The 13,245-nt window shown below is 43.0% G+C and overlaps 1 protein-coding gene across 3 annotated transcripts in view; it reads right to left on the minus strand.

Moving 5' to 3' along the window:
* The window catches only part of RBKS (ribokinase), a 108,866-nt gene that overhangs the window by 7,682 nt on the left and 87,939 nt on the right, over positions 1–13,245 (minus strand). The window lies entirely within an intron of this gene.

The raw sequence follows: 13,245 nt of genomic DNA on the forward strand, positions 1-13,245 counted from the left end.
GGTAGGGTACATCCCCTAGGCATATCTTTACTTGCCTACGCACAGCCTCACTGTCTACACTCCTATTTATAGCAGTGCTAGGTACGCTACTTGCTGCCATTAAGTGTAGACATAGACTCAGAGAAGCTCCATTTCCTCCCTACTTGGTAGTAATTTGCTAGTCGTCCATACAAGTAATAAGTTGTTATTCCCCTAGGCCAGCTCAATTCTGCTGGCTGACATGTTGGGGGCAGAGCCAAGGTCCCATCTACTCCATACCCCTCTGTTTGGGGTGGGGAGGGAGACAGTCCCCAGTCTGCTCTCTACACCCACACCATAAAATGAAGGGTCTTGCTCCTTATGCTACTGCACAGGCACATAGCTAGAGCCACAATCTAGCCCCGAGTAATGAGACATACTACACCAATGCTGTTGTTCAGTCGCTTCTTAGAAGTGGGGGAAGTCTACGGATTTTTGGAGAGAAATATGGGCTATGTGGATTGGTGCAAAGTTAGTAAAGGTCCATTATGGCTATGGTGAAGAGGCACTTCCATTCTTAGGGCCCAATTCAGCTATCCTCGCAGCGAGAGGTACCTCACTCCTCTATGGTCCCAATGATTTTAGTGGGACTCTTCACGGAGCAAGGTCCTACTCAGGAAGAGTAAGAATGGCAAAATCAGCCCAAAGCCTCCCTTTTGGTTGAAATGGCCCAAGCTTGTCTTCATTGTGATGGAGGGCAGTTTATTGGGAAATCTTGCTGATTTATCCCTTGCCCGGACTCCCTTTCCCCCCATTTATCAGACTGTGCAAGAGAGAGAGTTTTTTCCACCCATTTCAATATGCAGAGGCCTGTAGATCACCATGGGCACGCAGGTGACTGAGAATGGGGGTATTATCCATCTGAAAACGAATCCATGTTTAACGCTCAGCGAGGGAAAGTGCTTCTGCCATCTTAGAACAATGCTCAGTCCTGCATGGAGGGCTGTTCAGGTGGATCCCTGTGCCTCCCAGGGAGGTGAGCCCCAGGCAAGTCACTGAGGCTTGGCACTGGGGCAGGGGTCTGCTTACAGGCTCAGGCCTTTAGTTCTGAACTTTGGAAATCCTAAGTATTTGAAACAGTGACTTTCCATTAATGCCATAAGTTGTTACTCCTGCAGTGCCAGAACTGTGCATGGGGTTTCTATAGACATTAGTCCAGAACAAAACAAGTATTTAATGGAACGTCAAAATGTCATTGACAGAACTTTCCGGCGCTGTTTGATTAAAAAACTTAACACAAATGCTGAATGTCAGCCCTAAGGCCCCCTTAGAGCTGGAATTGGGGCTTTTACACCACAGGCCGCAGCAGAGCCACACAGTCCCAGGAGAAGCACCAGGGATATTGGGTAGGATTCAAACAGGCATTTAGGCACCATACTGAAATCAATGGGAGTTAGGCACCTAAGCACCTTTGTGTATCCTACCCATTGAGCATCAGAGACCCTTGCTGCCAGCTGTTCCATGTTCATGCACAGTCTGTGTCAGCCAGCCTCCGCCGGTTCTCCATGGGACAGAGGGGTAATGGCCAAGCCTCCTTCCTGTCTCTTTTTCAGATACCTGTTCCCCAGAGGCAGCAACAGGAAGGAACAGTCCCTGCCTTTCCTGCACTGCTTTTGTGTGTGGTCCTTGTATAACCTTGCAAAGAGGGAAGCTTCTTGTTCCCAACTGCAGCTGAGCAACAGCAGCACATAATCTGGGCCTTAATGTCTCTGAAGAACATGTTCGTAAGCTCAGGTATGTCCACTACAGATCCTCGGTTGGGAAACATCAGAAACAAAACACACCACATGATGCTTTGCATCAGCATTCAGGAATTTGTACCCACTTCCTGACAGATTTCCTGATGGTTCATTAGCAGTGATAAATTGGCTCTGACCATTAACCCCTGCATTCTTGAGAGATGAGTATCTTAATACAGGACTACTGTGTACATGATTTCTTTTCTTCTTGAAACATCTTATGAGACAAAGTTATTCACCAATTCTAACAAGATCAAAGACCAGCATAATAGAGACGTGAATTCCTCTGGAGAGTTGTCTGGTTTGTGGTGGATGTTGGAAAGTAACTTAAAAGACATATACAACAATCACAACCTCAGGCATTTTTTCTTTTATACATAAATCTAAAAGGCACATTCAAAGAAACTAAGAGGTCTGAGGTCTAACAACACTTGGTAATTACATAATGCTTTACATTTTTGAAGCCCTTACACAGCTGTCTGGGAGGTAGGTAACTTACTGTCCCCATTTCACAGGATGGGAAACAGATACAGAACTTAAGACCTACATTTTGAATGTCCAACACAAGACACCTATGACCCGATTTTCAAAGATGTTGAGAATCCACAGCTCCCAGTGATTCAACAGCAGTTGTGGGTTCTCAGCACTTCTGAAAATCAGACCCAAGCTGGGAACCCAAAAAATGAGCTGTACAAAATTACTGCACGCTTGAAAATTTATACCTAAATGAATTGCCCAAAGCTCCAGCAGGACATCAGTCAGAATCAGAACGAAGGAGTTCCTGCCTCTTAGTTTGCAAGAAAAGTAATCCAAAGCATTTGTGTGGGGGTAACATTGTCTCAGCCCACATTGATAAAACCAGCAAATGTTCATCATCTACAAAGAAAAGCTCCATTCTATTATGTAGTAATCTGAACTGTCATTCAACTCAGAAAAAAGGAGGCCAAAGAGAAATGGTTAGACACTTTACAAGTTATTTAATCTTCCTTATGCAGCAACAACTGAAAGCTAAGGCGGTGTCAATCTGCAAGGAATCCTCTATTTTCTGACACACCAAAGGAGTCCCCAGAGTGTTGATGCTCATATGAACTCCCTTCAGCTCAAAATAGCATTAATAAAAGGTGATAAATGTCTCTGTTACTCAGTGGTGTGAGTATGCTGAATCACTGAATCTTAGCTCTCAGGACAAGGATTTATCTTGCTGAGTCTATGAAATTCTCCTTTCAGCTCAAACAATTCACCACTAATTTGGTTCCAATCCTGGTACAGTGGGTATAGGGTATTTTGGTGGGGAACGTTTCACTTTAGGATACGTTGCTGGGTAGGTTTTTAGTTTAACCAACAATTAGCCTTTCTTTTGATATCTGCCACTTCATTATTTTCACACTTGAATTATGATCTGTAGTCTCACTTTCACTTAATCTGAAAGTTCATGTACCTAACAGCGAAATAAAAAAATAAAAACAGATGGAAAAAAACTTCTTCCTGGCTGAGGTGAATGTACAAACCTTAAGAACACACAAAGACAGTGCAGCATACTTCTCAGCAAGCTTCAGCCCAACAGAAATGTCCTTCAGCAGAGATCTTGGGAAGAGCAGCTTGTTGAATGATGTACATAAAAGGACTTGGGGTCCTATTGGGTTCTGGGAAGTGGCTGAAGGCCCCTCCCCCAGCCTAAAAGGAGGAGCTACTGAGCCCGAGACTAAACCAAGTATGGGGGTCTAATGAACTAATGAAAAAACAGGAACAGATGTTGGGGTCAAAGAGTCAAATGTAGGGAACCTGAAGGGGACACCAAGCAGAGAGCCCTGGACAGTGCCCACTTCTCCTCAAAGGTATCTAGGGTCCCAGAGGATACGACCCAGAGGAACTCTGCCTGAATGTGTGAATGGCGGGAGGAACAGAAGTAGGCCCCACAGTTGCAGAGCAACCCCTCAGCCAACATCCTCGCCCTGGTGTTATAGACATCCACTTTGACTAGGAGGAGGTTGACGAGCAGGTCCCACGACTTTGTGGAGCCACGGATGAGGTGTGCATTATCAGAAAATGTGGAGAGAGGTGCATCCAGAATCATAGGAGAAGGTTCTGGAGGAGCCAGAAAAGGGGCTGCAACCTGGTGCACTCCAAATAGATGAATGCCAGGGTCTCCGTCATGCCGCAGAAAGGGCGGGTATCAGGGAGGGGAGGGAACCCACCCAGTGCATGCCTGTGCTCACGGCTCCATAAGGGAGCCGCCAGCTAATATCCCTGGAGGGCCATGGGACCAGGGTGGAATAGAGGCTGGCCCACTTGGGTTCCTCACCCTCAACAGATGGCAAAAAGTTCCACCACTTAGTGTCAGGGCGGGACATGAGGGTGAGGAAATGGAGAGTGTGAAGCACGAGCGTATGCAGATGTGCCCTCAGCACGACTGGGAAACGAACCAGCTGCAAGTCTTGCAGCCAGCTTTGTGCATGCAAAGGGGGCAGCTGGGGGGCAGCTCACAGGGCAGGGTCCTGATGAAAAGATCCGGAGGGCTAGGGGGTAAACCTGAGAGATGGGCAGTAAGGCTGCCCTGCCCTCCTGGCGTATGCGCCATGGAGACCTCCATGCGCCGACCTAGTGCCTGGGGTCCACCCAGTCCCCCTGATTGTAGCCCAGGTGGTCTCTGATCCTGATGAATCCTGCCAGGCCCAACCTCCTTCACAACAAGGGGGACTCCGCCACCTGCACACCAAGTTAAGGATTGTGTAGCAGGGGCTTCACAAGACAATCCACCCCCTCAGCGGCTGCCAGGGACCTGGTTGCCAAAACCAGCCTCCAGGTCCACAGGAGGTCCTGGTAGAAAACCGGCAGCTCAGTAAGGTCTTGCGGAAGACCTCTCGGATGGAGATAAAAGAGCTGCTGGTCGTATTGGAGCCCTTGGAGGCAGCTGAGGAAGGCGTGTGCCAGCGTGCTCCAGATGGTTTGGGGTGGCAGGTAGGCATCAGTGACAATGATGATGAGGATGGCCCTGACATGCAAAATATAAGAATGTTCAGGTGGGGTTTTGGTTCCGCCTACTACAGGGATAGAGACTAGTTGTGGATCTAAATCCAAACTTCCCCAAAGTTTGAGGGTATACAGATCTAGAGTTTTAGTTCAGCCTGGCTCTCTATATAACATCTTCTATGCAGAATTTTCTCATAACACCTCACAAGCTTTAGTCACAAAAACCTCTATAAGACACAACCAGACTCTCGCCTCTACCAACAACTTTACTCATCTCACTTCTTTGAGAAGTATTTCATCTTCATCATTTTTGCCATACACTGTTATTTCTTTCTAATAATGCGCACACCTACACATTCATTTACAATTCCCATTTCAGAAAATACTTCCAAACAAATGGAGCCAGACTCCAGCCTCTCTCTAGGTTGCTCCGCACCATTCTGGCAGCACAAAGCAAGGGGAAACCCTGCAGATCCAGCTACTGGTGGATTCCCCTTGTAAAAGGGAATTCGCCAAGCAGGGGAGAGCTAGCGCTGCTACTCTATATGCCACTTCCTCTAGTGATCCCCTGAGGCTCCTTTAAATTGTGCCAGGAGCTGAACTAGCCTTTAGTCCTGCGCTAAGTACAGGTTGGCCAAACCAGAGGATCTGGCCTGTGATGTGGATGCACACAAAGCACCATATTCTTATGACAGGTCTCTAGGGTTCAGGTTGTAGGTTTGGTTGCACATTTGAGTTTAGGGAGGGGGGCCTTAGAGAAGATTTGGTTACGTGATGACGTTGGATCAGTCTTTGAGAATAGGGAAATACTGACATAGGCTGTTGATTTCCTGAATTTTGCTTCTTTGTGGTGATGTGAAATGCTGTTCAGGGACTTTAAGTTAATGACGATGTTATGGAACATGGGGGTATTTTAAAAAAAAAACAAACAAACAGATCACATCTAAACCAAAGTATTTAACAGAACAAAGCACCCTAATACAATGGTTTGGTACAGGAAGTGATCTTGGCTTTCTTAATTAAAAAAAAGAATCACATTTTAAGTGGATGAAAGTCTGGGTCGTTTCCATGAAATAGGGTCCTTCTTTATAGTGATGTTAATACTAATGTTATAACTTCATAATGACAGAAATGCAGCACAGTATGCATACAATGCAACTATGCCTGTATTTGAAATTAAGTTCTTGTTTAAGAAGCTGGTTTTTGTGCTTTTTGGTTTCATTCTTGTCTGTCTTTTAAAATAAAAATAGTTTTATGGAGGGGAGGGGAGAAACATGCAGGCACCAAAAATGATCCATGAGGGAGGAAGATTGCGTGCTTGTAATATTTCAGTAGCCACATTTGTTTTTTCTCTCTCAAACTGAAAATGCAAAATGACTCTTGGTGACACTACAGTCTGCCAATGACACACAGCTGTCACGTGGCCTGGAATTCATCAAAAGAGCATTTTTGCAGTAAAACTCCATATGCATGAATGCCTCTTCTAAAACCACAGTATCTAGCCTTTGTTAGCTGGCCACTGCTCCCTGCTACCTCTGGAGATTACATATTCTGGAAAAGCTTTGGTAGTTTTTGTCTTTGAGTTCTTTGTGGGGGTGTTGTCTCGTCTGCTCTTTTCATTTTTTTTCCTGATGAGCTGGTTTAACCATTCTCATGAGCATTCTTGTTGAATCTTCTCTCTGCTTGATTCAGCAACATCTGATGTATAGAACATAACTGCTCTTCTACTATATAACATTGTTCTCCTGAATCAATCCTGTCGCCAGAACTCATAAGGGTACAGAGGTTTTCATTCCCCCATTTATTGTTTTCCGTTGAAGGAGATCTGGTCAGTCCCTTCCAACCAGATCGTCCGGAGATGCCAGGAGTACACCATATACATGTGTTTTGATCCCACGGTAACTTCTTGGAAGCTCAGTGGAAATGGGCACAAGCAGTTCCAGGGCAGATCTGGAGAGGATCAGCTAAGTGTGCAGTCACAGTATGAAAAAGGTTGAGAATCCCTGCTGTAGAACGCATGGTTTGGCAGGGCTTCCTTACCATAGTGCTTTGCTCTGTCAGTCAGTGGAAAGTTGCTGTATTTGTGCTCGTTACTTTACCCCACAGCACTACTGCACATGGAGATCTGGTAAATTAAAAATGTATTTAAACAAACCCAACGAGTCTACTGGGTGTGAATGACTGAGATAGTGAGAGAGGACAACAAGTCAGCACAGAGGTACTTCCCCTGATTGGAAAGTTGCTGCTTGCAGGATACAACTGCCTATAAAATGGGCTACTTTGTCCAATGCCAGGATACCCTTCTAACTCTGTAAAAAAGTCACAGGCTTCAGTAAGCAGGGCACAAACCTTCACAGACCTTTTTCATCTTACCCTTGTACTTCTGTCCAACTCTTTGTTTTTAAAGAATAAATAATCCACCCCCTAAACATTTGGACAGCTGGCAAATATCACGGCGAGAGGCTGGAATCTGCTTTTCCATATCTCGGTTGTGCTACGACTGCTGATTTTTAAAAAAATTCTAAACAAATCCCTGAGGAATGTGACAAAATCATTATGTGCAACCACAAACTGGCCCTAAATATCCATTCTCACAGGTTACTGCCATTATTCACCCAAACTTGTTGTTATGTTTTGAACTTCCTTTTATTTGCCTAAACCCAAACGAGGCTACAAAGCACCTTCTGTCCAGGGGACAGGCTGATGCATTAACCCTTTCACTCTTGACAAGAAAACAAACTCTTGGCCTTTTCCTTGTTTTTTAACTAAGAGTTCGCAAGAGCAATAATCCTGATTTCCACATCATTCTCATTTCTCTTTTCTTGTTATTTTAAAACAGTTATTATGCAATATCATAAATCAAATTCAAAGCTTGTTTGGTTTCTGTGGTGACTAAAACTAGTTACCAGTGGAAAATGTGTTTGGGGGAGGCAGAAGGGAAATTAGATTTCAGTTCAGTTTCAACATTTTTGCAACTGGCAATCTCAGCAAAGAGATGAGAGGCCTTGGAGCCTGACCTATCCTTCTCCTTGTTGGGTCAAGACTGAGATATTCAGAAGCAGGGGAAAGGAGTGGATATATCTTGCTACTGACTCTGCTGTATCTGATTCTATGTAGAGAAGACTCCAGTCTCCCAGGAAGTGAATCCAGCACTTTTAACCAGATTTCAATTCACTTTAAAGAAGGAGGGAAGGAGTCTCTTGACATTTATAGGATAACTAAAATACAAAATTAAAAAATAGTAGTTTATTAGCTTGGCCAAGAATACTTTGCAGCACAGTGGCTCACATTTTTAACTTCAGCCTTTTCTGCTGCTCAGGTCAGAAAACAGCATTGGGAAGTGAAGTTCTTGGTTCACAGGGAGTGCCACCTTGAAGTGGCTATTCTTAGCAGCAGGAGCTTACACAGGCTGTTGTGACTGCACACTGGTTTGGCTGGTCTTCCTTCCTCCCAACTCTGTGCAGTAGTACATCCCAGAGTGCAGTGATCCATATGCTACTGTTGCTGTGCTGTGCGCCTATCCTGGGGGTGCTGTACCTTCTGCTGACACAGTGTAAGAGAGATACCCAGGGTGGATTATTCCTAGGGGAGAATCATCTTAGGGCAGGCACTGTGGGCTGCCAGAGGTATAGAGGGTGTGCTGGGGAAAGGAGTATGTCAAGGATGGTGATGTATCCATGCTTCTATGGCCATTTTGGCTTATGCTGCAAGCCATATGCAGCCCTGGGAAGGCCATAACTTACAGCAGATCCCAGAGCAATTACACTTGGCTATTGCAGCTTTTAGAGCAGCCCAGAATTGGGAGAGCGCAAACGTAGCATAAAGACACCTTTGTCCTCACCTTCCCTTGAGCTGCACCTTCTGGAGGCATAGCACAGAATCTCATGTCAGCCCCTGATCTCATAAGCCTTGTCTAGGCTATGGGCTTTTGATGTGGCACATCCCTGCCACTGTGGTGACACACCTCATGTCCACACTCAAAAATGCTTGGATACATGCACAGGTGCTGCCAGCATTCCTACAATTACATTTGCTCGAAACGAGGCTCACTACCATTGTATCTAGCAGAGAAAGAAATAGTATTGCTGCTGCATCGCTGCAGTTGGTTCTCCCAGCACAGAGCCATAAAGCCTCTGCAACCCCTTCTGTGAGTACTGTGTGCACTTCATAGCAACTCTTCTACAACCAATTGCTTTCTTGTTTTGAGCTCCTACAATTGTTATACTTTAATGCATATACGTTCTTTTGTTTTAGAAGGTGCAATGCAAATAGATCAATCTTCTCAGACCTGTCCGGCCCTCACAATCATGGAATGATCGTCTCTCATATACATACTGTATATGTTTCATTTATAAAAATACATTGGATCATACAATGAAAAATATATGGAGTTCACATTACTATTCCCACAATCCCCTGCTTTGGGGATCTGTGGGATAGGTGCCCACAGTACACTGGCACTACAATGGTTTGAGAGACTGCTTCATATAGATACAGAGCACAGTTGTGCACCTGGAACAGGAAGGCTGGTGTGGCCTGACTGCATTGTTGGACACATTACAACAGGTCATTTGAACCATTGTAAGTTGCAATGGTGCCATTCTCTAATGTAGACAAGACTATCTGAGGTACATCCTACCATAACCAGAACAATGTGATGGTGAAATCTTTGAACCATTCCTCATTCAATGCTATTTGCCTTTGAGCAGAAACATGGTCCAAACCTCAGGGCTCTAGTCTGGGACTTGAAAGCCTTCGGTTTAAATTCCTGCTCTGTCACAGACTTTCTGGGCAACCCTAGGCAAGTCACAATCTCTCTGTGCCTTAGTTCTCCATCTGTAAAATGGGGATAATAGAACTGCTCTTCCTACTTACCTCACAGGGAGTTTTTGAGAATAGATGTTTTAAAGATTATGAATTGCTCAGTTATTACAGTGATGGAGGCCAAATAAATACCTAAAATAAAGCCATGAGGTGCTCAGAAAAGAAACAGGAGGGAGAACATACTCCAATACTTGGATCTTCTGGGCAAGAGAGCCAGTTAATTCCCTGCACACTACAGTATATGAAACAGAAAATCAAGTTCCCTATGATGTTTTAGGTATGGGGCATTAACTCTTAGAAGGAGAAGTCTCAATATTGGTTTTAACATTGTCTGTTCTACAGTTTTATTAAGCACCCATTGTAATTTAGTGCCATTTATGCTGCTTACAGCCCACTTCTCTGTCATCTGTATCTGTTAAATTATGCATTTCCATCTGGAAAGAGACTATACAGGGCTGTAGGCTCTCTTCCCATTACAGAAAGGAATGGAGAAGGATTTAATTAGATTGCTGGATGGTTGAGAATAAGACTAGAGCAAGGCCTGGGTGGTCTGTCAACTCCTCAATTGGAAAACAAAGCTGCAAGTTGTATTGTACAAGCCTACTTCTGTTTGGTCATGTTGATTAGTACCAGAGATCCAGTACTCCTGGGCTTTATTTCTGTCTTTGCTACACTGTCTCTCTTTGTGACCTTGGGCAAGGCAGGCCTATTTGGCTCAATTTTCAAAGATGGCCAGTATCTTCAAAAGGCTGGTCACATTACATTTTGTGCCTCATTTTTCCTCTCTGTAAAATGGGGATAATAAAACTTTCCAATCTCAGAGGCTTAAGTACTTTGCAAAGTACTTGTAGATCCTAGTATTCAGAAGAGTACAAGATATTATAATTTCTCCGTCTCCTCCTCCTCCGGCTCCTGATCCAGAGTGATGCAATGTATTCATAACTTCTGTTGAATTCCATCTTTCAAACTCTTAATGATCATCTATATATGCTGATGTATATTTAAAGGCTCTGAAACTATGATGAGCGAATAGATTCCCATCTACACTCAACTGTGAGTCAAGTCACATGCAATGAATTCAGTCAACTGCCCTTTCACAGTTAATCTGAACTTCAGAAAATAATGGGTGCATCTTTAAATAGATTTACAGTGCAGATTGCTGATTGCAGTGTCTTGCAGATTAATTTATTCCTTATGGTTTCTCTGTTCCAAAAGTCAATGGATTCCATATTAGTAAGACAGGAAAAGCAGAAGGCTAAGTCAGAAAGTGGGCTATGACTGAAACTAAATTTATTAGCTAACTTATTTTGGATGCACGTTAAATAAGAAGCTATTATACACCATTGACTTGTGAGACATTAATGGGAACTCTGTACATAATTTTCTTGTGTTTATGTGTGAATAAACCCTACTGATGGCCAAGCTGTTTTCCTGATAGTTACTGGTCTTCATTAACAGGACCTCTCCTTTGTGGTCAGTGCCCTTTCCCATCTCATGCTACAGCTATTGGTAGGAAAAGGTTAACCACACAATAACATTTTTCTCCTCTTAACAAGTTACAGAAGTCTCCATCAAATACATTGTCTGCCAAATATTTCATTTACTAGCAGCTGCATTTGTATTTTGTTGAGAGGTAGTTGAAACAAAATCACTGTTCTTTGTGCAAACTGCATGTTAAATAATGTACTGCTATGGGAGATTATTAAATAGCAAAGAAATTCGATAATATTAGAGTCAACCACAAGTTCCACTTCTGCTGATGCACAGAATTTTGAATAATTAGTCATTGCATGGAGTGTTGTATTTATATCCCTGTGAACCACAGCCGTTAGGCCACAAATTCAGAAGACAAAGAATTGCTGTTATTAAAAGGCTGCTCTCTGCTTTATTTATATGCAACAGCTTTATTTCAGTGTCCTCTTCACTCTTCTGGTTTGGGCATTCTCCAGATCAGGAGATAAGTCTAAATCAAATCATTTTAGTGTAAACAAAGTTGCTATATACAAGATCTCTCAACTTCTAATCTAAGAGAAAAAGCTCAGAGTCTCAGTAAGATCCCAGGAGTGGAAGAATGGTTTTGAAGTTAAGGGACAACTCTAGGAATAAAGACTCTTAGGTTCTGTTCTCGCCTCTACCATAGACTTCCTATATTTAATACACAGAAATTAACATCTCCATTTTACAGATGGTGAAAATGGGACTCGGAGACACTAAATGACTCATCCAAGTTTATATAGCAAGTCAGTGGCAGATCCAGGAGTCCTTATTCAGTCCTCTGGTCTAATCAGTAGACCACAATGCCTTCAATAGACAACAATTACACTACAGACAACTGTAATTATGCATATTGGGGCGTATCTAATAGGACATAACCATCTACTTATGTCAGTCTTTTTTTTTTTAATAGAAAAATAAAGTGCATGACAACTTCAAAGTTCAGGACAAAGGCACTCTCAATGTGCTTTTTATTTCTTTAAATGCAGTCTCTTTACTTCATTTCAATAGTGCAAATTATGGCAAGATTTAATTAACTGTAACCAAAAATTAGAAGAAAAACTTAATATGACTGGAACGTAAAACATCTGGTGACAAATTCACATTGTAATAATGAACTTTCCCTTTGCATCTTGTTATAAAAAAACAACAACATTTATGGTCAGGAAATTCAGAATGATGACAAACAGCATCCATAATCTGTCCTAGATAACTATGGAATTTCAGTGTTAGTTGCAAGTGTGAGGCATAACTGAGCAGAGGAAAACTGTAATTTTAACCTAACTCGTAAGTGAATTCCCTTTTTATGATCACACAGGTCACCTCAACCTGTGATTTCCACAGCTCTTATTTCAAAGCAGGGTGGAGTTTGGTCAGTGCTTGGAGGGAAACCTCTGGGGAAAATCCTGGTGGTGCAGGAAGTAGTGCTGGAAATTCAGTAGGTGTACTCAAAGGGCACAGTGGTGCTAGAGATGCTGTGTTTTGATTAACATAAAACAGCCACCTTGGACTTCTTGTGATTATCATGGGCATGCTTTTGAAAAATGGCTATAAGTTTGCCAGTAAATATTGTATGTGCACAAACCCATCCATTTGTATGCACACACAGTATTTGGATGTGTAAATCAGGGACAGAGACATCTAACTATCTGATTCTAGGTACCAGAATGGGGGGTTTTGTGCATAGAAAATTGCAAAGTGCAAATTTAGAAGTCAAACTGCGGTTACTAAAAATGCAGCCCTAAAAGATACCATGATGCTTTTCATAAAAAGGAAGGGTGGTACTCCCAGTTCTGGCCATATTCCAGCTTGGATATAATTATATCCTCCTGACCTAAATACTTTGGCGGTCTCAATGGAAAATAATGAGGTGATGCAAACGATTCGGTAAATTACACTTTACAGCAGGGTGGTCAATAGGTGGACTGCAGGCCAAATTTGGACCACCAAACACTTTTGAATGGATCCCGAATCTTTTTATTTAGTTATCATTATTGGGATTTCTTATTATTATTTCCTCTGGAGTCTGGACCTTGACTAAACCCTGACTAAGAAAATTGGACCTTGACAAAAAATAATTGACTTCCCCTGCTTTACAGGCTGGGTATAAAGGAGGAAAAGGGCAGGATTATTGTATGGGAGAGGGGGAGAGAGGAATAGAAGAAGGGTTTAAAAAGATAAAATGATGGGGGAGAGTGGG

The sequence above is a fragment of the Emydura macquarii genome, unplaced genomic scaffold (genome assembly GCF_026122565.2).
Source record: "Emydura macquarii macquarii isolate MOO-44397 ecotype Brisbane River unplaced genomic scaffold, CSIRO-AGI_Emac_v2 contig_2676, whole genome shotgun sequence".
In the NCBI taxonomy this organism is placed as follows: Eukaryota; Metazoa; Chordata; order Testudines; family Chelidae; genus Emydura; species Emydura macquarii.